Here is a 24589-nt window from a genome sequence, read left to right as displayed (position 1 = left end):
GAAAAAAAATCATGGTACCTGGATTCAAGGAGTGTATGGATTAAAATCATCCTAAACCACTTCAATAGGTGTATTGAAAGTGAAAGTTAAAAGGTATGGACATTGAGATGTCACAAGAGATAAATGTAATGTGTTTAAGTAATAAGAGCAATATCTCAATTTTCCCAGAGAATTATAAGGTCGTCCATAAAAGTGACCTAGAGTATCAGAATGTCTTAGTAGTTCAGCTTTGTTCTTATTGTAGATGTATATATAGACACTACACTGAGCAAGAGGCCAGCATGTAGTTTAATAACTCGGTTTTTTACATTTATTTATTATTTATAAAAATAATTCGACTACAGATCTTTTCGGGTTTCCAAGTTTGTAGTCCCATGTAACAAAGCTATTTATGTAACAAAGCCATTTGCGTTCTGCATCATTCCTACCTCCTATTTCTCTTATTGTATTGAGAAAATGAAAGCAATTCCTTAAAGCAAAAGACCTAAGAATGTACAAAGAGATTCCCATGAATTCAATCAGAAAAAGGCAGAAATCTTGACCGTTCATTTAGCCTTACTGTAACATTTTCTGATATAACTCTTTCTATGCCCAGAGCCTGATACCTTTATATTCTTAGTATTTGCATATCATTTATGAAAATCACACAAAAGGCCATTGCCAGATCATCTTGTACATGGTTTCTCTTTAACTTTTAACTATTTACTTTCTATTAAAGTAATGCCCATGAAGGGTAAAATAAAATTTCACTAAAATCTTGTATTATTTGATTAAATAGTAATAATATATATAACATAATAATAAGGGTTCCTGGGGGGTAGGGTGGGTGAGGGAGGGGATAAAGGGGGACTTTCTTGAACTCTTTGGTATCAAAGAGTTCAAGAAGAAATAAAATGTTTTGAAAATGACGGCGGCAGCAATTGTACAATTATGCTTGATCTAATTGAATGATGGATTATTATAATATCTCTAAGAGCTTTCAATAAAATGATTTAAAAACCAAACATTTATTATAAAACAGGAGGCTTCTGCCACACCCTTTTCCATTGCCATTCATATGACCTAAAGAAAATCACTTTTCAAGTATTTTAAGTGTTTCTTTTTAGTATTTAATTCCATAATTTTAAATAATGTGCTTATAAGTATATTTTAAAATTTTGTACATATATTTATTTTTTCATTTATCCATTCGTTCCTTTTTTTCTTGTCAATGTGATCGATAATGTTGATGGCTTTTCAGATGTTGAACCATCCCTGCATCCCTGGTATGAATCCCACTTCACTTATTCATTTTTCAAAAAATATTTACAGAATATCAAGAAAAATCTCGAGTAAAGGAAATTTCTGCATTCTATTTTATATCCTGTCATTTAGATAACCAAACGTTTCTAAGGCACATCTGGGAGAACTCAAGCGCATGACTGTTGGTAGAAAAAGGGGGAGGAGTGACATCCAAGTTGGGGGGAGGGGGGCAGGGAGGACTAAATAATTTTAAGGACCCTAAGAGGGGAAATCCCTGGTAATATGCACTGAATAAGTCACACTGACCCAAGTTTTGGGGGACCCAATCCAAGTGACATAAAACACTAATGAACTGGATCTTGGACCTTCAAGGCACACAACATGCTCCAAAAGCCGCGCCAGAGAGATTCGATGTGGAAACTCCACCAGGTGAACTGGTCTCTATCTCAAGCATATATATTGAATTTTTTAAATAACAATTTTAGTTACCAAATGTCTTCTAGTTTTGTCACATGAGAATTCTTACATATCATCCTAATAAAATTATTTAATAGCTTTTGGCTAAATCAAGTCAATGTAATAAGTACAACCATGGACAGTTAATACAAAATTCAAAAACAGAACTATTCCAGGCACATAACAAGTTTTCCATAATTACTTGAAAACTGAATAAAAAGGGGGGTAAGGCAAAAGTGAGAAGGATGCTAGGATTTTAATGACATCACAGCATTGCAGTGAGGGAAGAAGAGCTCCACTGACTCGTATGTGGTGACCCCAAGCCCCAACCTTGCAGCCACTCACTTGAACATCTTCTTTATTGCTGGTCTTTTACTTTACCAAATATGATGTCCTTCTCAAGGACTGGACCCTTCTAATAACAGGCCCAAGGTTCCATGAGAAGAAGCTTTGGTACGCTCCCTTCTAAGAAGCACTCTGGCTATCCTTCTTCCAAGAAAGATTTGTTCATTCTGCAGAAAGCTTATGGTATATCTGATATACTTTGCCAACACCATAAATCAAGATTTCAAATCCTCTTTATTTTTCTTTAGTGGTTATCCAATCTTTACATGCATATGAGACCATTTAAAATGCCATGGCTTGGATCAGGTATACCTAGGTCCTCAAAGAGACTTTTCTTTTTAGCACTTTAAAGAAGTTGTAGGCAGCAGATTTACCCAATGCAATAATTATTTGACTTCTGCTACCTTTCTTTGAAGTGGACACACACAAAAATGGATCTCTTCTAGTCTGTTGGCCAGGTAACTGTCTTCCAACTCTCTTGGCACAGACGAGTGAGTGTCTCCAGTGCTTCTTCAGCTGGTTGAAACGTGTATTCCATCACTTTCTGGAATCTTGGTTTCCACTAATGCCTGTAATGTAGCTTGGATTTATTCCATCAATATCATTGGTTCTCAATCATATGCTGTCTTGAATGTCGACAGTTCTTTTGGGGCCGTTGACTAATGTATCTTCTTTTGATGCTTCTTGAATTGTTTGATATTTTGCCCCTGTAATATTCAATATTGCAACTTGAGTCTTGAATATTTTCTTCAGATCTTTCAGCATGAAATATACTAAGCATATTCTTCATTTTTGGCTTTCTAACTGCAGGTCTTTGCACATTTCATTAGAATTTTCTACTTTGTCTTCTCAAGCTGCCCTTTGAAATGTTCTGTTCAGACTGTTCTTTCACCATTTTGTTCCATTTGCCATAGCTACTCTACATTCAAGAGCAATTTTCAGAGTTCTTTCTAACGTCCACTTGGATCTTTTCTTTCTTTCCTCTCTTTTTAATTACTTCTTACTAGATTCACGTATATTTTTTGTCATCCTATAAATCATCAGGTCTGCTGTTATTAGTGTCCAATTAATCTAATAGATTCTTGAGATGTTCTTGAAAATCAGATAGAATATACTCAATATCATATTTGGGCTCTCGTAGACTTGAATTAATTCTCTCCAATGCCAACTTACATATGAGTAATTGATTATGTGTTTCACATTCAGTCTCTGGCCTCATTTTGGCTGGTGATATTGAGCTTTACCACTGTCTCTTCCCACAGATGTAGTCAATTTGATTTCTGTCATTCCATCTGGAGAAGTCCACATGCATAGTTTTGTTTGTGTCATTGAAAACAGGCATTCATGATGAAGGCGTGACTGGCCCTGCACAGTCCTATCATGAGATCTCCAGCTTTCTGTTACTGATGTCATATGGTCCAACTACTGTACCTTCCTCTTTGTGTCCAACTTTTGCATTTCAAATATGAATAATTATATTGAGGAGCCCTGGTGGCACAGCGGGTTATATGTTAGGTTACTAACTATAAGGTCAGCAGTTCAAAACCACCAGCTGCTCCATGAGAGAAAAATGGAGGTTTTTTACTTCTGTAAAGATTTACATGTGGAAACATACAGAGGCGATTCTATTCTGTCCTATTGGATTACCATAAGTCGGAATAGACTCTCTGGTCATGAGTTTAAGAAGTTGGTAGAGTTCTTCAATTTCTTCATCATTAGCTTTAGTCTTTGGTGCACACATTTGAATAAAAGCTGTATTAACTGGATTTCTTTGTAAGCAAATAGATATTCTATTACAGGCAGTACTGTGCATTAAGACAGGTCTTGCAATGGTCTTTTTGATAATGGATACTAAGCTATTCCTCTTGAATTTGTCATTCCCAGCACAGTAAACCATATGCTTGCCCAACTAAAAATACCAGTTCATTTCAGCACACTAATACCTATTTCATCTTCGATAATTTCTAATTTTCCTAAATTCATATTTCACATACTGATCATCAATGAATGATTGCAGCTGTGTCTTCTCATTTTGAGTCATGCCCCATCAGCAAATGAAGGTCCTGAAATTTTGGCTCCATTCATGTCCTTAACATCAACTATATTTAAGGAGGTAGCTTTTGAGTGCTTTCTAAACTGAGGAGCTCATCTTCCGGCACGATATCTGACAATGTTCTAATAATACCCATAAGGTTTTCAGTGGCTAATCCATTAGAAGCAGACAGCCTCTATTCCTTCTTCCTAGTTTTTAGCCTGGAAGCTCAAATGAAAATTGTTCACCATGGATGATCCAGCTAATATTTCAAAGTCTGGTAGCCCAGCTCCCAGGATCATAGCAACATGCAAGCCAACACAGTGCAATAAACAGACGACCAATTTTGGACTGGTAAGAATAGTTTCTGATAATATTTTATGTAGGGTAGGCAAGAAAAGTCATTTTGATATGATGACATTTGCATAGGGGTTCACAGAAAAAATGAGAGCATAACAATAAAACTAACTAGGGAAAGAGCATGACACATACAGAATTTAATACATGTATATGTCAAACTGTAGAAACAATGCATTTGGTGTTTTCAAAGAATAGCAGTGAAGCCTAGAAGGCAGGAGGAACATGGCAGGGCATGGGATTGGAAGGCAGAAAGGCAAATGATGAAGACCCATGAAAGATTTGGGCCTTTTAGGTATTTTTCTCATACTAAATGAGCTTATTCAGAGGAATGAACTGATCTGACTTTATATTTTAAATGGTGCCTCTGACTGCTATGAATTGTGTTGTTGTTGTTATTGTTGTTGTTAGGTGCCAATGAGTCGGTTCTGACCCATAATGACACATAACACAGCAGAAAGAAATACTGCCTGCTCCCAGACCATCCTCACAATTGTTCCTATGCCTGAGCACATTGTTACAGCCACTGTTGATCCATCTCGTTGAAGGCTGTCAAAGGGAGGTTTTTTTGTGCCACCTGGCACCTGTAAGAAGATATGGGTGGAGTTTCCCCTGTCAATCAGGCCGAAGCTTGATGACCTCCTTTGGAGGTGCCATTGAAATAAGTGACTCTCTGGAAGCTGGCCCCTTTTCTCTATTTTCCTTCCCTTTACTGCTGACGACAACTCACACTGAGACCTGAGGGACCCCTGTGATGCAGCCACCACCATTGGATTCATATAATTCTGCATCCACCAGCCTGTGTAGCTCTGAATTCTGGATCATTGCATGTGGCTGCGTGAGTCTGAAGAGGAACTTATGGACCAGTATAGGATTCATGGACTTCAGCTGGATTGAACTGAGGTGTTTGCTTGATATATAATTACTTCTTGATATAAAGGTCCCTCTTACATATATATGAGTATTACTGAATTTGTTTCTCTAGTCAATCCAGCCTAACACAAAGGCCTTCTTCTCTTTCACTGTCCCTCCACTTTACCTAGCATGATGTCCTTCTCCAGAGAGTTGACTCCTGACAATATATCCAAAGTACGTAAGAGGATGTCTCACCATTTAAGGCACTCTAGTCTTACTTTTTCCAAGACAACTTTGTTTGGCCTTTTAGCAGTCAATGGTACTTTCAATATTCATCTCCAGCACCACAATTCAAATTCATTGATTCTCAGTCTCCTTATTCAGTGTCCAACTTTCGCATGTATATGAGGCAATTGAAATACCATGGCTTAGGTCAGGCACATCTTGGTCCTCAAATAAATAGCCTTGCTTTTCAATAATCTAAAGAGTCTTGTGCAGCAGATTTACCTAATGTAACACCTCTTTTGATTTCTTGACTGCTGCTTCCACGAGCATTGATTGTCGATTTAAGCAAGACAAAATTCTTGACAATTTCAAACTTTTCTCCAATTATCACGTGTTACCTATTGATCCAGTTGTGAAGATTTTTGTCTTCTTTACAGTGGGTTGTAATCCATACTGAAGGGTGCACTCCTTTATATTTATCAGGAAGTGCTCCAAGCCCTCCTCACTTTCGGCAATCAAGTCTGGGTCATCTGGTTCTCAATAAAACTTCCTTCAATCCTGAGGACACATTCTTCTTCATATAATGCAGCTTCTATGATTATTTGTTCAATTTGTTCAGCATACAGATTAAGTATAAGAGAATACAATACTGATGCTTACCTTTACTAATTTTAAGCCTAGATATATTCCTTTGTTTTATTCACAAACTGTCTATTGATCCATCTATAAATTCTGCATGAGCACAATGAAACACTCATTCTACTCAAGGTAATCCGTAATTTGTTATGAGCCACACAGTCAAATACATTTGATAGTTAGTAAAACACAAGTAAACATTTTTCTGGTATTTCCTGCTTTGAGCCAGGATCCATCTGACATCAGGAATGATATCCCTTGTTCTACCTTCTGTTCTGAATCCTGCCTGAATCTCTGGCAGCTCCCTGTCAATGTCCTGCTGCAACCGTGGTTGGATGGTCTTCAGCAAAACTTTAGCTTGCATGAAATATCAGTGATATTGTCCTACAGTTTGAGCATTCTTTTGGGTTACCTTTCTGTGGACTGGGTACAAATATGGATCTCTGTAAGTTGGTTGGCCAAGTAGCAGTATTCCAAATCTGACATAGATGGGTGAGTGCTTCCAGTGCTTCGTCAGCTTGTTGAAACATTGCCATTGGTAGTCCATCATTTCCTGGAGCCCTGTTTGTAGCTAAAGCTTTCAATGCAGCTTGAACTTCTTCCTTCAGTACCATTGGTTCTTGCTCATATGCTGCTTCTTGAAATGGGGGAATGCCAGCTAGTTCTTTTTGGTTTGGTGACTCTGTGTATTTTTTTACATCTTCTTTTAATGCTTCCTGCATCCTTCAATATTTTGTCCACTTCAATGTTTCATGCATGCTTCAATATTTGCAACTTGAGGCTTGAATTTTTTCTTGAGTTCATTTAGTTCAAGATATGCTGAGATTTGGGGGTTTTCTAACTCTAGGTCTTTACACATTTCCTTATAACATTTGACTTTGTCTCCTTGGGCTGCCTTTTGAAATTTTCTTCTTAGCTCTCTGATGTCATGCTTTCTCTCATTTACCTTAACTATACAATTGTGAGCAAGTTTCAGAGTCTCTTCTGACATCCATTTTTGTTTGTTTTTCCATTTTTTAAAATCATTTTATTGGGGGCTCCTACAACTCTTATCATAATCCATACATACATCAATTGTGTAAAGCACATTTATACATTCATTGCCCTCATCATTCTCAAAACATTTGCTCTCTACTTAAGCCCCTGGCATCAACTCCTCATTTTTCTCCCTCCCTCATGAACCCTTGACAATTTATAAATTATTATTATTTTTTCATGTCTTACACTGTCCGATGTCCCCCTTCACCCACTTTTCTGTTGTCCCTCCCCCAAGCAGGAGGCTATATGTAGATCCTTGTAATCGGTTTCCCCTTTCCACCCCACCCTCTCTCCACCCTCCTGGTATTGCCACTCTTGCCACTGGTCCTGAAGGGGGTCATCTGCCCTGAATTCCTTGTGTTTCCAGTTCCTATCTGTACTAGTGTACATTCTCTTATCTAGTCAGATTTGTAAGGTAGAATTGGGATCATGATAGTGGGTGGGGAGAAAGCATTTAGGAACTAGAAGAAAGTTGTGTTTCATCGTTGCTACACTGCACACTGACTGGCTTGTCTCCTCCCTTCAACCCTTCTGTAAGGGGATGACCAGTTGCCTACAAATGGGCTTTGGGTCCCCAATCTGCACTCCCCCGCATTCACAATGATTTGATTTTTTGTTCTTTGATGCCTGATAACTGATCCCTTGGACACCTCGTGATCACACAGGCTGGTGTGCTTCTTTCATGTGGTCTTTGTTGCTTCTGAGCTAGATGGCCACTTGTTTACCTTTATGACATCCATTCTGATCTTTTCTTTATTTCCTGTCTTTTTAATGACCTTCTGCTTTCTTCATGGTTGATATCCTTGATGTTATCTCACATCATTGTTCAATTCAACAAATCTGTTCTTTGGAGGTTCTCAAAATTTAGGTAGGATAGACTCAAGATTGTATGTCTCTGACTCTAATGGACTTGTTTTCATTTTCTTCAGCTTTAACCTGAACATGAGCAACTGATAGTCTGTTCCACAGTCAACCTCTGGCCTGGTTTTATCTGCTGATACTGAGCTTCTCCATCATTGTCTTCCCGCAGATGTAGTCCATTTGATTTCTGCATATTACATTTGGAGAAATTCATATATATAGTCACCATTTGTGTTATAGAGAAAAGGTATTTGTTATCAACAAATATTTGGTCTTGTAAAATTATACCATGTGAGATCCAGCTGCATTTCAATCACCAAGTCCATATTTTCCAATTACTGTTCCTTCCTCTTTGTTTCCAATCCTTGCTTCCTAATTGAAAATAATTATCAATGCGTCTTGACTCCAGGTTTGTTCAATTTCCAACTGAAGTCATTAGTAGAAGTCTTCTATGTCTTCATCACTAGCTTTTGTGGTTTGGGCATGACTTTGAATAATTGTTGTATTGACTGGATTTCCTTGAAGGCAGATAGATATAATCCTGTCACAGATAGCACTGTACTTCAAGAATGATTTTGAAATGTCTCTTTTGACAATGAATGAATGATAACACCATTCCTCTTGCTTGTGGTACTCCAGGCATAGTAAATCATATGAGTTTATGATTTAAAATGGCCAATACCAGTCCATTTCAGCTCAGGATATGCCTAGGCTATCAATCTTTATCTGTTCCATTTCATTTTTTACTATTTCCAGTTTTCCTAGATTCGTGCTTTGCACATTCTGATCATTAGCAGATTTTTACAGCCGTTTCTCCATATCTTGAGTCAAACCCAATCAGCTGATGAAGATTCCCCCTGACTCCACTCTCACAGGCTTTACTCCATTCACATCATCATGGTCAACTTCACTCCGAGAAAGCAGCTCCTCCTCAGTCATAGTCCAAGTGCCCTCCAAACTGAGAGGCTCCGCTCCTAGCACTATTTCCAACAATGTTATACCTCTGTTCATTAGGTCTTCAGTGTCTGACAATGTTTCAAAACTACACATAACATTTTCAGTGGCTACTTCCTCTGAAGTAGGCAGCCATTTCTTCTTCATTGTCTGTTCTTAGTCTGGAAGTTCTGCTGAACCTGTTCACTTTGGGTGACCTTGCTGGCATTTGAAATACCAGTGACATAGCTTCCAGCATCACATCTACCCACAAGCCACCACAGTAAAACAAACAAACAGATAAGCGGTGGGTATGTATTATAGAATGATAAAAATCAATAAAATCAGTTAGTTAGTTGTTGCAATAACCTCTGGTTAAAGAGATGATGGTCTAGAAGAGTAGCGGTAATGAGAAGTGCTCCAATTTGAAATAAATTTTGAAAAAAGGAGCTATCAAGATTTGTTGGTGTGTAAATTGAAAGAAAAGAATTAAAGAAAACACCAATAAGTATTTCTCTAAGAACTAAAAAAAAAAATACAAGGGATGGCAAGAGGAAAAGATTTGGAAGGAAATGTTAGGAATTTGTTTTAAATATATTAGATTTGAAATTCCTATTAACATACAAATGAATATGTTAAAGCAAAATCCTGTCTGAGAATAAAAGCATTCAAAATTATGAGACAAGGCTGATCACTTATGGAATGGGAGACTTGGAAATGAAATCCAAAGATTAAACTGTTTGAATGAGCAATATTTAAAAGTTTGAAAATTTAGGAGCAATCAGAAAGCGATCTTAGAAGTAGTTGAGGTGAACAAGTAAATGTGGTGAAGAAAGCTGATGGTGCCCGGCTATCAAAAGAGATAGTGACTGGGGTCTTAAAGGCTTGAAGATAAACAAGCGGCCATCTAGCTCAGAAGCAACAAAGTCCACATGGAAGAACACACCAGCCTGTGTGATCGAGTGGTCCCAAAGGGATCAGTTACCAGGCATCAAAGAACAAAAAATCATATCATTGACTGCACACCTCCATGATAGGATCGCTGAAGACAAATGGGTGCATAAGCAAATGTGGTGAAGAAAGCTGATGGTGCCCGGCTATCAAAAGAGATAGTGTCTGGGGTCGTAAAGGCTTGAAGGTGAACAAGCGGCCATCTCGCTCAGAAGCAAATAAGCCCACATGGAAGAAGCACACCGGCCAGTGCGATCACGAGGTGCCCAAGGGACCAGATATAAGGCATCATGCAAAAAAAAAAAAAAAGATATAAGTGTGTGTATGTATGTGTATATATGTGTATATGTATATATGTATGTGTATATATATATTATATTAAATGAAGGGGGAAGTGCAGAGTGGAGACCCAAGGCCCAAGTGTCGGCCAATGGAGATCCCCTCATAGAGGGGTTTAGGAGAGGAGATGGGTTAATTAGGGTGTGAGGTAGTATCGATGAAGAACACAGCTTTCCCCCAGATCCTGGATGCTTCCTCCCCCCAACTACCATGATCCGAATTCTACCTTGCAGGGCTGGATAGGACAGAGACTGTACACTGGTACATATGAGGGTTGGGGGTACAGGGAATCCAGGGTGGATGATACCTTCAGGACCAAGGGTGTGAGGGACGATGCTGGGAGAGTGGAGGGTGAGTGGGTTGGAAAGGGGGAACTGATTACAAGGATCCACATGTGACCTCTTCCCTGGGAGAGGGACAGCAGAGAAGGGGGGAAGGGAGACTCCGGATAGGGCAAGATATGACAAAATAACGAGGTATAAATTACCAAGGGCATATGAGGGAGGCGGGGGGAAAGAGGACCTGATGCAAGGGGCTTAAGTGGAGAGCAAATGCCTTGAGAATGATTGGGGCAGGGAATGTATGGATGTGCTTTATACAATTGATGTATGTATATGTATGGATTGTGGTAAGAGTTGTTTGAGTCCCTAATAAAATGTAAAAGAAGAAAAGAGAAAAAAATGATTAGGGCAAAGACTGTACAGATGTGCTTTATACAATTGATGTATGTATATGTATGAACTGTGAAAAGAATTGTATCAGCCCCAATAAATTGTTAAAATAAAAAAAAATTGGAAAAAAAAAGAAGTAGTTGATTTAGAAATGGGCAGATGGTAAACTCCCAGTAATTAATATTTAAAAGGAAGCTTCCTAGTGGCTTTTTTATTCTTAAAGGATAAATTTTTAAAATGACTTTTTCTGCTTTGGATGCTGATGTTTTCTAAATATTTTGGAGAAACATTTTGACATCAAATAATATAAGAAAATAATTACTTGGAACAGTGAATGCTACATAGTAAGCACCCAATAATTTTGGATATAATTTATACTATTACTACATAAGGACCAATAATTTCCTATTACATGTACTGTAAACATGTTCCTAACTATATTTTGTCTTTCCTGTTTATAATAATTTTGTTATAATAATTTTATTTATTCTTATATAAATATAGTCTCCTTTTTAAGTTTCTATATTTTCTGCTTTCTTTAAGAAAGTATCCTTTACCCAAAGTTTATCTTTATTTCTAGCATTTGGTTATTTTACACTTAATCCATCTCAAATTCATTTTGTGGATTTTATTTTATGCGCACTATGGCATAAAAATCTAGGTTTACTTTCTTCTACATAAATATTGATGCCAGAACCACCTACTAATAAACTGTCCTTCTCGTGCTAACTTTAAATACCACTTTTGTCAAACTTTGAGTTCCCATATGATTGGATTGACTTCTGAATTCTATATGCCATACCACTGATCTATTTGTATGTTCCTGTACCAAAGTGGATCCAGTCACTCCATGAGATAAGTGTGGCAGCCTGCTCATATAGACTACAATCTTATGAGGCAGTTCAATTCTATCCTATTGAGTAATTATGAGTTACAATTGATTTGATGAAACACAATAACAAAAAAAGTATCAGTATCATGCCATTAATAGATTGCTTTTTGTACCAAAATAGCTCTTCAGTTTTTTTCTTCTAAAGTTTCAGTGTTAAGCTGGTTTCTAAGGTATTTAACAAAATGTTACATTTCCCAAGGTATTTAACAAAATGTTACATTTCCCAGACTCCCTTGCAGATCGGTGTGGCCATGTGCCCACTCATATTCCATTGCTCCTTTAGTAGGTATATGACCACCACTCCAGTCATTTTAAGGGTACAACCTGAAAATAGTAATCTCTTTTCCTACTCCTCCTGATGGATAAGCAACTCAAACTCAGAGGTGAAACCCACTCAGAAGGATAGCATAGGTGTATTACTTGCCTAATTGTATATGCACATAACAATGAAAATTAAAATACATGAAGCAAAAACTGATACAACTAGGAGAGTCAGGAATAGGATGAGGAAATGGAATGTGAAATAGCTTGTCTCCATGAGCAACCTATCCCCTTTGCTAAAAGACCAGAAGAACTGGTCACTATTCCATATCCCTGTTTTCTCTCCATTTTGTTAAGTCTCTTCCTCTCATCAGTATTTTATCTATTTCTTTATTCTTTCCTTTGAAGCTCTGGGTTCCAGGATTGTCATACATATCTATTTCAGTTAATTTCTGGAATTTCTGTTGTGAGGGTCTGAAAAGTATATTTGCCTCGTCTACTATCATATGTGTATCATACCATGACACCAAAAGAACGGGATGAGGTCTAGCTATCAGTACTGAATATTTTGATCAAAGATTCTATAGAAGAATCCTGACCAAACTACTACTTTAAATACCAGTGACATAGTTTTCAACATCACAGCAAGACACAAGCCATCATAATATGACAAACTGACAGGCAAGTAATTGTTAAGTAAGTTAACAACTTAAGTTAAATAACTGAAATCACACAAATTACCTTCTTTGACCACATTGGAATTAAACAAAAAAATTTAAATGGCAATACAATATTAAATAATCTATGAACCAAAAGGATGTCTCAAGGGAAATTAAAAATTATTTTAAATGGATGAAAATGCAATTAAACGAGGTTTATTAAGATTTTGGGGAAATAGCTAAAGCAATGTTGAGACAAATTCATAATGATAAAAATTATACCATAAAAGAGCACTTTTAGTGTGCATAAGCAAGTGTGGTGAAGAAGGCTGATGGTGCCCGGCTACTGAGAGATATAGCGTCTGGGGACTTAAAGGCTTGAAAGCAAACAAGCGGCCATCTAGCCCAGAAGCAACCGAGCCCACACAGAAGCAGCACACCAACATAGGTGACCATGAAGGACAGAGGAGACCAGGTCTCCAACAACAAAGGTGGGGTGGTGGTGAGAATCACATCACCGTGAAAGAGGGGGATTGCATGATGGGGCCCCAATGCCCACCTGTAGACAGCTGGACACCCCTTCCAGAGGGGTAGTGAGGAGGAGATGGGCCACTCAGGGTTCAGTGTAGCAACAATGAAACTCAAAACCTTCCTCTAGTTCCTGAACGCTTCCTCCCCTCCCAATCATCATGACCCCAATTCTACCTTGCCTTGCGGACCTGGTTATACCAGAGGATGTACAGCGGTGCAGTGGGGATCTGGAGGCACAGGGAATCTAGGACAGACGAACCCCTCAACACCAGTGGTGGGAGTGGCGACACCAGAAGGGAAGGGCGTGTAGAAAGGGAGAACCGATCTCGGAGATCTATGTGTAACCTCCTCTCTGGGAGATGGGCAAGGGGGAGGCGGGTGAGGGGAGACGCCGGGGAGTGTAAGATAAGATATAATAATTATTTATAAGCTATCAAGGGACCAGGGGTGGGATCGGGGAGGGAGGGGGATGGGGGGAAAAAAAGGGAAATCGAGCTGATTCCAGGAACCCAAGTGGAAGGTGAATTATGAGAGTGACGAGTGCAACGAATGTATAAGGGTGCTTTGCTCAATTGATGTATGTACAGATTGTGATAAGAGCCTTATGAGCCCCAATAAAAAGATTTTTTTAAAAGGGCACTTTTAAATCAATAACTGGTTTATACTTTAATAAATTGGATGATAAGATAAAAACAAATTGAAAGCAAGCAGGTAAAAGGAAATGGTGAGTTCAGAAATCAATAAAGTTAAGAACAGAGAAAAACAATATTTAATAACACTAAAGATTTTAAAATAAAAATTAATAAAACTGATAAACTTCTAACAGGATCAAGCAAAAGAAGAGAGAGAAAACACACATTGCCAATATTAAGAGTGAAAAAGGTATAACTAGAAACCATAAGATTTAAAAATATAATAAGGCAAGAATATGAATAATTTGACACACAGAAATTGAACATCTTAATGAAATTGAGCAATTCCACAAAAGCCACAACTCAACTCAGAAGAAAGGAAAGTTCAATAGCCTTCTATCTTTTTATAAATTTAATTTTTACTTTAAAATCTTCCCCCAAAATAAATCAGCAGGCACGGAAGTCTGCACTCTCAAATTCTGCCAAACATTTAAAGAACAACAACAAGAGTCAATCTATTCTAGAAAATAGGAGGGGAGACATCTCATTTTGAGAACTAATAAGCATCCGATTCAGGGCCTGATCTAAGCCATCATTTTTCAATTGTCTCATGTACATATGAAAGCTGGACAATGAATAAAGAACAGAGAAGAACTGGTACATTTGAAATATGGTGTTGGCCAAGAATATTGAAAGGACCATGAACCACCAGAACACATCTGTCTTGGAAGAAGTACAGCTAGCATGTTCCTTACAAGTGAGAACAGCAATGCTCCAACTCTCACATACCTTGTTGACATTATCAAGAAAGGAACATCATGATTGGTAAAGTAGAAAGTCAGTACAAAAGAGGAAGATCCTCAGCAAGAAGGTTTGACACAGTGGATGAGACAATGAGCTGGAACATAACAATTGTGAGGATGGTGCAGGAGTGGGCAGCTTCATTCTGTTGTACGTAGGGTTGCTATGAGTCAGAATCAACTTAAGGGCACCTTAAAACAACAAAAACACAGCAATAAAATGATGTGTTATCAGTGAAATGAGAGCAAAATAAAAGTAGAAATAATAAAAAAACCAAACTCACTGCCATGGAGTTGATACTTACTCACAGAGCGCTTATAGGACAAAGTAGAAGAACTCCTGTGAGTTTCAGAGTTATAAATATTTATGGGAGCAGAAAGCATCATCTTTCTCCCACAGCTGATGGTGCAGCTGATGGTGCTGCTTGTGGTTAGCAGCCCAACGTGTAACCTATTACAACTTTCCTGATGCTGCAACCCTTTAATACAGTTAGTTCTCACGTTGTGGTGACCCTCAACCATAAAATTATTTTTGTTGCTACTTCATAACTGTCATTTTGTTACTGTTATGAATCGTGCGATCCCTGTGAAAGGGTCATTCAACCCCCAAATGGGTCACAACCCACAGGTTGAGAAATGCTGCGTTATACTATCAGCACTGATAGCTCCATACAAATACAGCCAATTGCTAGTTGACAAAGATATAAATAAAACTCAAAGGCAAAAGGATAGGTGTTTATTCCCCACCAAAATGTTGGAACAATTGAACATTCATTAGCAAAATAATAATAATATACCTTAACCTATATGTCACATATTATATGAAAATTAACCCAAAATGTGTCAGAAATTTCACAATGAAGTGAAATCACATGGTATGACTCTTCTTTGTAACTCCCACTAAATGACTGAATGGGAGCATGCAAAATTAAAAAAAAGATGTAGAGAACTTGAACTTGGAGATTGGTCAATCTTGCCATTCCACTGGGTATAAAGTTAGCCCTTTCAGAAGTAAGATTTGAGTACCCCACAAATAGCAGAGAGAAGAGCACAAGGGAAGCATATCTAAGATCCTACCATAGGATGGTGGCAGCAGTGGCACTAGCGATGGCAGAGAGATTATAAGATACAGCAGGGAGTTTCCTGGCTCACAGGATGAGTTACACTGGTTACTAACTGGCAGGAAACTGGTTTGCAGAGTGGGGTGTTCTTTTAGCAATTATCAGAGCAAAAGGAGTTTTGCAACCCCTGTGTGAGCCAAGTAATTTTATGGCTGAGAGATCAAGACTCAGAGCAAGATGTGAGTGTGGGCATGGTTTAGGAAAAGTGCTACAGACAAAAGATCTGTGCCCTTAATATTCCTGATTCTAATGTTTAACCTGTTGATTTCACTAATAAACCACCATGAATTTGATTACTGTTTGTGAGTTCTTTGTGGCCATTGCACCAGATTAACTAACCCAACAGAGAAGTAGAGTGCTGTGGGAGGATGGTAGATGTCAAAAGAAAGGAAAGCAGGTGGAGACTGGCTGCAACCCTACTTCTGCCTTAAAGGAATCAGCCATTGGGCTGGTGTTGAGCTTAATCCTCTTTTTCCACTGCTTCCATGCCTTTTCTTCACATTTAAGTGTAAAACTACAAATTTTAGAAGAAAACGTATGAGAAAACTTTGTGACCTTCAGTTAACCAAAGAAATCTTAGATATGGCACCAAAAATATAATCACTTAAAAATTATTAATTGGACTTTTGTTCTGCCAAAGACATTGTTAAGAAAATGAAAATACAAAAAAATACAAAAAAACACCAAAAAAAATAAATTAAAAAAAAGAAAATTAAAATACAAGTTACACACAGGGACAAAATACTTGCAAATCTTTTAAGTCTGACAAGAGATGTGAATCAATAATATGTAGAGGACTCTCCACCTGAAGAATACAATCTTTTTTTTTATGGATGAAATATTTAAACAAATTCTTCACCAAAAAAATACACTAAGTACATGTAAAGTTGTTCAAAATCATTAGTCATAGAGAAATGGAAATTTAGATCCCAATGAAATACTAATACATATATATTAGAATGGCTATAACCAAAATAGAGTCAAATATTGACTTTGGGTCCTATAAATTCCCTTCTAAGTACTAATTTAGCAGTGCAAATTACATCTGCCAAAGTAAACCTGAGATGTGCAAACCCCATGGAAAGCAGATAGACTCTGGACTCCTATTTAACTCTAACCCCAATTTAAGAACTTCTGATAACATGGCTCTGCTCCATACTCACCTTCATGAAAAGATCACTGAAGATCACAGCAAAGTGTGGTGAAGAAAATAGATGGTGCCCAGCTATCAATCAGAATAGTGTCTAGGATCTGAAAGGCTTGTATTCAAACACATAGCCATTTAAGGGAGGAGTCAACTAAGTCCACACAGAAGAAGCACACCAGCTTGTGTGATCCAGTGATGACAATTAAAAAATTTGAATATGCAAAGGGAAGAGTATCAGAACTAAAATTATGAACACCCAATTTGTAGAAGGCTACGGATGACAGTAGCAGCTCAAAAGCTCTCTGCAGAGTATCTGGTCAGATTAAGCCACTGGCAGATCCACTCTAGCCAAGGCAACAGTTGCGAACAGCCTTGCTATAAGGCCGCGACCATTGTTATCTTGAATATGCTGAATCAAATGTGGCCAGATGACCTCGCTATAAGACCTGACTTGAGTTGGTTCTCTGTGCAAGTATCTCTTACATGTTCCATGAGTTGTATGACAGAAATTTCTTCCCGGGCCTTTGGAATGTTGATGAGGGTCTTTTCTTTCTTAATCATTATTTGTATTTTGGTCTTTATATTATTATTATTTTATCCTTGCTACATTATTTCTGATTTGGTTTTTATTGTTTCTGTTGGGTTTCTCAGCTTGTAACCCACAGGAGGAGTGGATTCATAGTGTTAATAACGGATTCTGGGTTGATAGGGAATGCAGAGATGGGAGTGGGTGATAGGGAGGGAAGGGAGATTTCACGAGTGAGAAATGAAGATGGGAGTGGGGAGGAAGCACTAGAATTGACTGTGCACAGCTCATTTTAAAGGTGATTTAACCATGGGGGAGGGGGAGTGGGATGTTCTAAAATTGATATGGTAATGATTGTACAATTCTCCTTGATATGATTGAACTATTGGAGTGTATTCTATGTAAACTATGTGCCAATAAAATTTTTAAAAAAGAATATGGAAGAAATATCCATTTACTGTAACAAAAATAAATGGTTGGTATTCAGTAATCTCAGGAAGTAATATATGTTCAAGAACCACTGGTATTGAAAAAAGAAATTCAAACTGTACTGGAGGCATGGACAAAACATTCTTCAAGAATTGATGAAATACCAGTTGAGATGCTTCCATAAATAGATGCAGCACTAGAAGTGCTTACTCCTCTATGCCAATGAATTTGGAAAACAGCTACCCGGTCAACCAACTGGAAGAGATTCATTCATATTTGTGTCCACTCCAAAGAAAGACAATCAACTAGAAGGCAGAAATGACTCAGCAATGTCATTAATAACACATATTATCAACATTTTATGATGATACTGTAAAATTACTGCAGCTTCTAAAATTTTAACAGTTTAGTTTTGTTTAATTTTAAAATGTGCTTATATTTTTAAAATCATTTTCTTGGGGGCTTATACAACTCTTATGACAATCCATATATACATCCATTGTGTCAAGCACATTTATACATTTGTTGCCCTCATCATTCTCAAAACATTTGCTTTCTACTTGAGCCCTTGGTATCAGTTCCTCATTTTTTCCCTCTCTCCCCATTCCCCACTCCCTCATGATAATTTATAAATTATTATTATTTTATCATATTTTACACTGCCCGACATCTCCCTTCACCCACTTTTCTGTTGTCCATCCTCCAGGAAGGAGGTTATTGTAGGTCCTTAAAAGCAATGCAGTTTTACATCAACAAAAACTGCCGGATTTTCGCATTGGATTCAGAAAAGATGTGGAGTAGGGAATATCATTGCTTATGTCAGATGGCTCTTGACTGAAAGTAAAGAATAACAGAAAAATGTTTTATTAAGACTATGTGAAAGCTCTAACTGTAGCAGCCTGAGGTGACCTGCCAAGATGGTTCGCTACTCACTCGACCCAGAAAACCCTACAGAATCCTGCAAATCAAGAGGGTCGAACCTCCGGGTCCACTTCAAGAACACCCGTGAAACTGCCCAGGCCATCAAAAGCATGTACATCCGGAAAGCCACCAAATACTTGAAAGACGTCACTCTGCAGAAGCAATGTGTGCCTTTCCGACGGTACAATGGTGGTGTTGGCAGGTGTGCCCAGGCCAACCAATGGGGTTGGACCCAGGGTCGGTGGCCCAAAAAGAGTGCTGAATTTTTGCTTCACATGCTTAAAAATGCAGAGAGTAATGCTGAACTTAAGGGTTTAGATGTGGATTCTCTGGTCATTGAGCACATCCAGGTGAACAAAGCCCCCAAGATGCGCCGCCGGACTTACAGAGCTCATGGTCGGATCAACCCATACATGAGCTCCCCTGCCACACTGAGATGATCCTGACTGAGAAGGAACAGATCATTCCCAAACCAGAAGAGGAGGTTGCACAGAAGAAAAAGATTTCCCAGAAGAAACTGAAGAAGCAAAAACTCATGGCTCGGGAATAAATTAAGTTTAAAATAATAAAAGTTAAAGCGCTAAAAAAAAAGACTATGTGAAAGCATTCAACTGTGTGAATTCTAACAAATTACAGCTGACATTGCAAGACTGGAGTGTTCAGAGCACTTCATTGTGCTCATGTAGAACCTGTATATCAGGGAAACATCTGCCCCAAAGGTCTTATAAGGCTCATGAAATCATTTAGTCTTGAGCATGATAGTGGGACAAGAGGAAAGTAAAAGGAAATAGAGGAAAGAGCTGGGAGGAAAAGGGCATTTATAGAGGTCTAAATAGAGACATGTACATATGTAAATATATATGAGGATGGGGAAATAGATCTATGTGCATATATGTATAGATTTAGTATTAAGGTAGCAAACAGACATTGGGCTTCCACTCAAGAACTCCCTCAATGCAAGAATACTTTGTTCTATTAAACTGGCATTCTATGATGCTCACCTTCCCGACACAATCGCTGAAGACAAAGTAGGCGAATAAGCAAATGTGGTGAAGAAAGCTGATGGTGCCCGGCTATCAAAAGATATAGTGTCTGGGGTCTTAAAGGCTTGAAGGTAAAAAGCAGCCATCCAACTGAGAAGCAACAAAGCCCACACGGAAGAAGCATACCAGCCTGCGTGATCACGAGGTGTCAGAGGGATCAGTTATCAGGCATCAAAGAACAAAAAAATCATATCATTGTGAATGAGGGGAAGTGCGGAGTGGGGACCCAAAGCCCAGAGTGGCAACTGGACATCCCCTTATGGAAGGGCCGTGGGAAGGAGACAAGCCAGTCAGGGTGCAGTGTAGAAATGATGAAACATACAACTTTCCTCTAGTTCCTAAATGCTTCCTCCACACCCCACTATCATGATCCCAATTCTACCTTACAAATCTGACTAGACCAGAGGATATACACTGGTACAGATAGGAACTGGAAACACAGGGAATCCAGGGCAGGTGATACCTTCAGGACCAGTGGTGAGAGTGGCGATACTGGGAGGGTGGAGGGAGGGTGGGCTGCAAAGGGGGAACCGATCACAAGGATCTACATATAACTTCCTCCTTGGGGGATGGACAACAGAAAAGTGGGTAAAGGGTGATGTTGACTGTGAAAGATGTGATAAAATAATAATTTATAAATTATCAAGGGTTCATGAGGGAGGGGGGAGCAGAGAAGGAGGGGAAAAATGAGGAGCTGATGCCAGGAACTTAAGTGGAGAGCAAACGTTTTGAGAATGATGAGGGCAATGGATCTACAAATACGCTTTACACAATTGATGTATGTATGGATTGTGATAAGAGCTGTATAAGCCCCTAATAAAATTATTTTTTAAAAGAAATCATTTAGTCTTACCCTGCCAAGGGAACAGCAGGTGGAACTTGAAATTCAATAAATCTAGGAATTTTTCATAGCAATATGAATTTATACTAAGTGAATGATAATAATAATGTAAACTCTGAGGGACAAGCAAGGAACATTCTAGTGCAGGATAGACAGAACACATGAGTACACAATAGGACAGACAGCTTCTTGCCCGCTGCCCAAGACCTGTCTGCCTGTATTGAGGTAATTCACAGGACAGTCAGTGCCAGGTAAGCTGGGAGTGTACACATTATGGAAGTGTTAACACACTGTGGCTAAATTATGGTTATCTAGTGATGATAAGACCAGATGTGTTGAGATAATTCCTCTCAATTTGGGTGACTTTGCCTCCAATGACTGAAGACAATGTTGTCGGCTTCTTCGTCAACTTCTTTGTCAACACAGATAACTCCAATCATGATCAACAATCCTCACAAAAACTGAATCTCAGATGAAGATTAAGGAAATGACAGTACACAGAAGAGACCTCAAGACACTGGGTATGTCTGAAATCCATCAAGATGCTTGATTAGAACAGTGATTAAAGCAAAATAATTACATTGTGGGTGACGCATACATACTGGATAGTTATTAAAACTTAGGAGGTGTTACATCCTCCAAATGGTGGCAATAAAGAAAAGTTGATGCAGAGTGTTTTTCATGATATTGAAAAACACCAGAGGATTCTGCAGGAGATTTCCAAGTTTTCCGTCTCACTTGCGATGAGACGATAGAAATAACAAATACTGCCCAACTGGCCATTTTTGTTCATGGGAGAATGGCAGAGTTTGACACTCAAGAGGAACTGTTGTCACTGGAAGACATGAATGGCACTGCAAGAGGTGAAGATTTGTTTGAGAGATTTCTTTCATCAGTGAAAAAATTTGAGCTGACATTAGAAAAATTGAGTGGCTTTACTATAGATCGAGCTCCAGCCATGACTAGCTCAGGAAAAGGGTTAATTGCATTTGCCAAGAACTAATTTCGTTGTCTCAGTGTTGATCCAAGTGATTTAATCATATGCCAGCACCTCAACAGTGTGATGTCAACAAGAGTGTCATGCATAAATTTTGTCAAAAGCAGAGGGTTTCACAGCCACACTTCATGGAGATGAAGGGAAAACCTGTCAGAGAGCTCAATGATAACAAGTGGCTATGGTGGGTGGGGGGCAGATTGTCTTATGATGAACTCTGAGAGAGGAATGTGTGCCAAATTCTCTAAATGTGAAGATATTGCTGTTAAATTCTCTCAACACTGAGAACCTGGAGCAGAAGGCTGTCCCAGGTTTCTGAGTAACCGAGTATATTAAAAGAACAGCCTAAACCTCATTTCCTTCTTCAAGTAGTACAGGACCATCACCTGCCATGGTTTAGGCAAGGCCTGTGGGAAGAGCTGACCACTCAAGCCAGGGAGCTGAGGCACTGTATGCTCTGACTTTCAACAGATAAACACTTTCTCTTCTGTTCCCTGAGAAACTGCTGCAACAAAGCATTCTGCAGGTGCTCAGTTATGCTCCCTGTTTCTGGCTTTATCTTCCCCTCCACACCTTAGACAAATTGGGTGACATATTATTGCTTCTTTGTCTGCTTTCAAAGAAATTGTCAACGGACGCTTTGCATAAGAACTTGTCACAGAATGCAGGGTACTGACAAGGACTGTATATAAACCTGCCTTGTAGAAAGATCTGGGCCTTTGAGTCTCTTCTCCTTGAACCCTCTATACTCCAACTCTGTCTCTTGTCTTTTAACTCTACTCTCAACTCTGGTTCAATTTGTAAGCTGTGTCATTTGACATCCATGGTGGGCATCCATAGATACTCGTATATAAGTCAAGTTTTTCAGCACATTTGTAATGCAGATTTTGTGGTAAAATTAGGTGCCTTGGCTGATATATGGGTCAGCTTATACCTGTCTATATACCATATTACATTGTTAAATGGAAGTGGTACATACAAGATTGGGCCAATGCAGGACCTGAAGGTACAAGTTAGCTGCATGAAAAGTGGCCCAAATGCCCACAGTCTCCACTCCTATCACATTACTTTCTTTTTCCCAGTCTGCACCTATGGCCTCCTGGGGAGGTCCTTATGATAATTTAACTGAAGAACAGAAAAGTCATGCTTGGTTTATGGATGGCTCTGCACGATATGCAGGTGCCACTCGTAAGTGGACAGCAGCAGCATGGCAGCCCCTTTCTGGGATCTCCCTAAAGGAGAGTGGTGAAGGGAAATCCTCTCAATGGGCAGAACTTTGAGCAGTGCACTTGGCTGTTCAGTTTGCCTGCAAGGAAAAATGGCCAGATGTGAGACTGTATACTGATTCATGGGCTGTGGCTAATGGCGTGGTTTGGAAAATTAGTGACAGGAGGTGTGGGGAAGAGGTGTGTGGATGGACCTTTCTGAATGGGCCAAGAAAGTAAAGGTAATCATGTCTCATGTGAATGCTCACTAAAGGGTTACCTCTGAAGAGGAGGACTTTAACAATCAAGTGGACAAGATGACACACACTGTGGAGGCTGGTCCTCCTATTTCTTCTGCCACCCCTGTTATCGCCCAATGGGCACATGAACAAAGTGGACATGGTGGCAGGAATGGAGGTTACACGTGGGCACAGCAACATGGACTTCCACTCACCAAGGCTGACTTGGCCACTGCCACTGCTGAGTGTCCCATTTGCCAGCAGCAGAGACCAACATTAAGTCCAAGATATGGGACCATTCCTCGGGGAGATCAACCAGCCACTTGGTGGCAGGTTGATTACGTAGGACCTCTTCTGTCATGGAGGGGATAGCGTTTTGTTCTTACTGGAATAGACACCTACTCTGGATATGGATTTGCCTTCCCTACACACAATGCTTCTGCCAAAAATACCATTCATGGACTTACAGAATACCTCATCCACCGGCATGGCATCCCACATAGCATTGCTTCAGATCAAGGAACTCACTTCACAGCAAAGGCGGTGCGGCAATGGGCCCATGCCCTTGAAATCCACTGGTTATGTCATGTTCCTCATCATCCTGAAGCAGCTGACTTGATAGAATGATGGAATGGGCTCCTAAATACACAATTACAGTGCCAACTAGGTGGCAACAATTTGCGGGGCTGGGGAAATGTTCTCCAGGAAGTTGTATATGCTCTATGGTGCTGTCTCCAATAGCCAGAATTTATGGGTCAATGAACCAAGGGGTGGAAGCTGGAGTGGCACCACTCACTAATACTCCTAGTGATCCACTTGCAGCATTTTTGCTTCCTGTCCCAGCAACCCTGTGTTCCCCAGCCCTGGAGGTCCTGGTCCCGAAGGAAGGAACTCTCCCACCTGGAAACACAGCATGGATTCCACTGAACTGGCAGCTGAGAATGCCCCCTGGCCACTTTGGGCTTCTCATGCCTTTGGATCAACAGGTCAGGAAAGGTGTCACTGTACTAGGTGGTGTGATTGATCCTGATCACCAAGGAGAAATTGGACTGGTGCTACATAATGAAGGTAAAGAAGAATATGTCTGGAATCCCGGAGATCCCATAGTGCTACCATGCCATGTGATTAAAGTAAATGGTAAGTTACAGCAACACAAGCCTGGCAGGACATCTAATGACCCAGACCCCTCAGTAATGAAGGTCTGGGTCACCCCACCAGAAAAAAAAAACCACAGCCAGCTGAAGTGCTTGCCGAGGGTAAAGGTAATACAGAATGGGTAGTAGAAGAAAGTAGTTCTACCTATCAGTTATGACCATGTGATCAATTGCAAAAGTGAGGTCTGTGATTGTTAAGTGTATTTTCTTGTGCTTACTGATTATCTTTCCTTTGTTCATGTATGATATGCCA

The sequence above is a fragment of the Tenrec ecaudatus genome, chromosome 4 (assembly GCF_050624435.1).
Source record: "Tenrec ecaudatus isolate mTenEca1 chromosome 4, mTenEca1.hap1, whole genome shotgun sequence".
NCBI classification, from domain to species: Eukaryota; Metazoa; Chordata; class Mammalia; order Afrosoricida; family Tenrecidae; genus Tenrec; species Tenrec ecaudatus.
Note: the sequence above shows the minus strand (reverse complement) of the source record.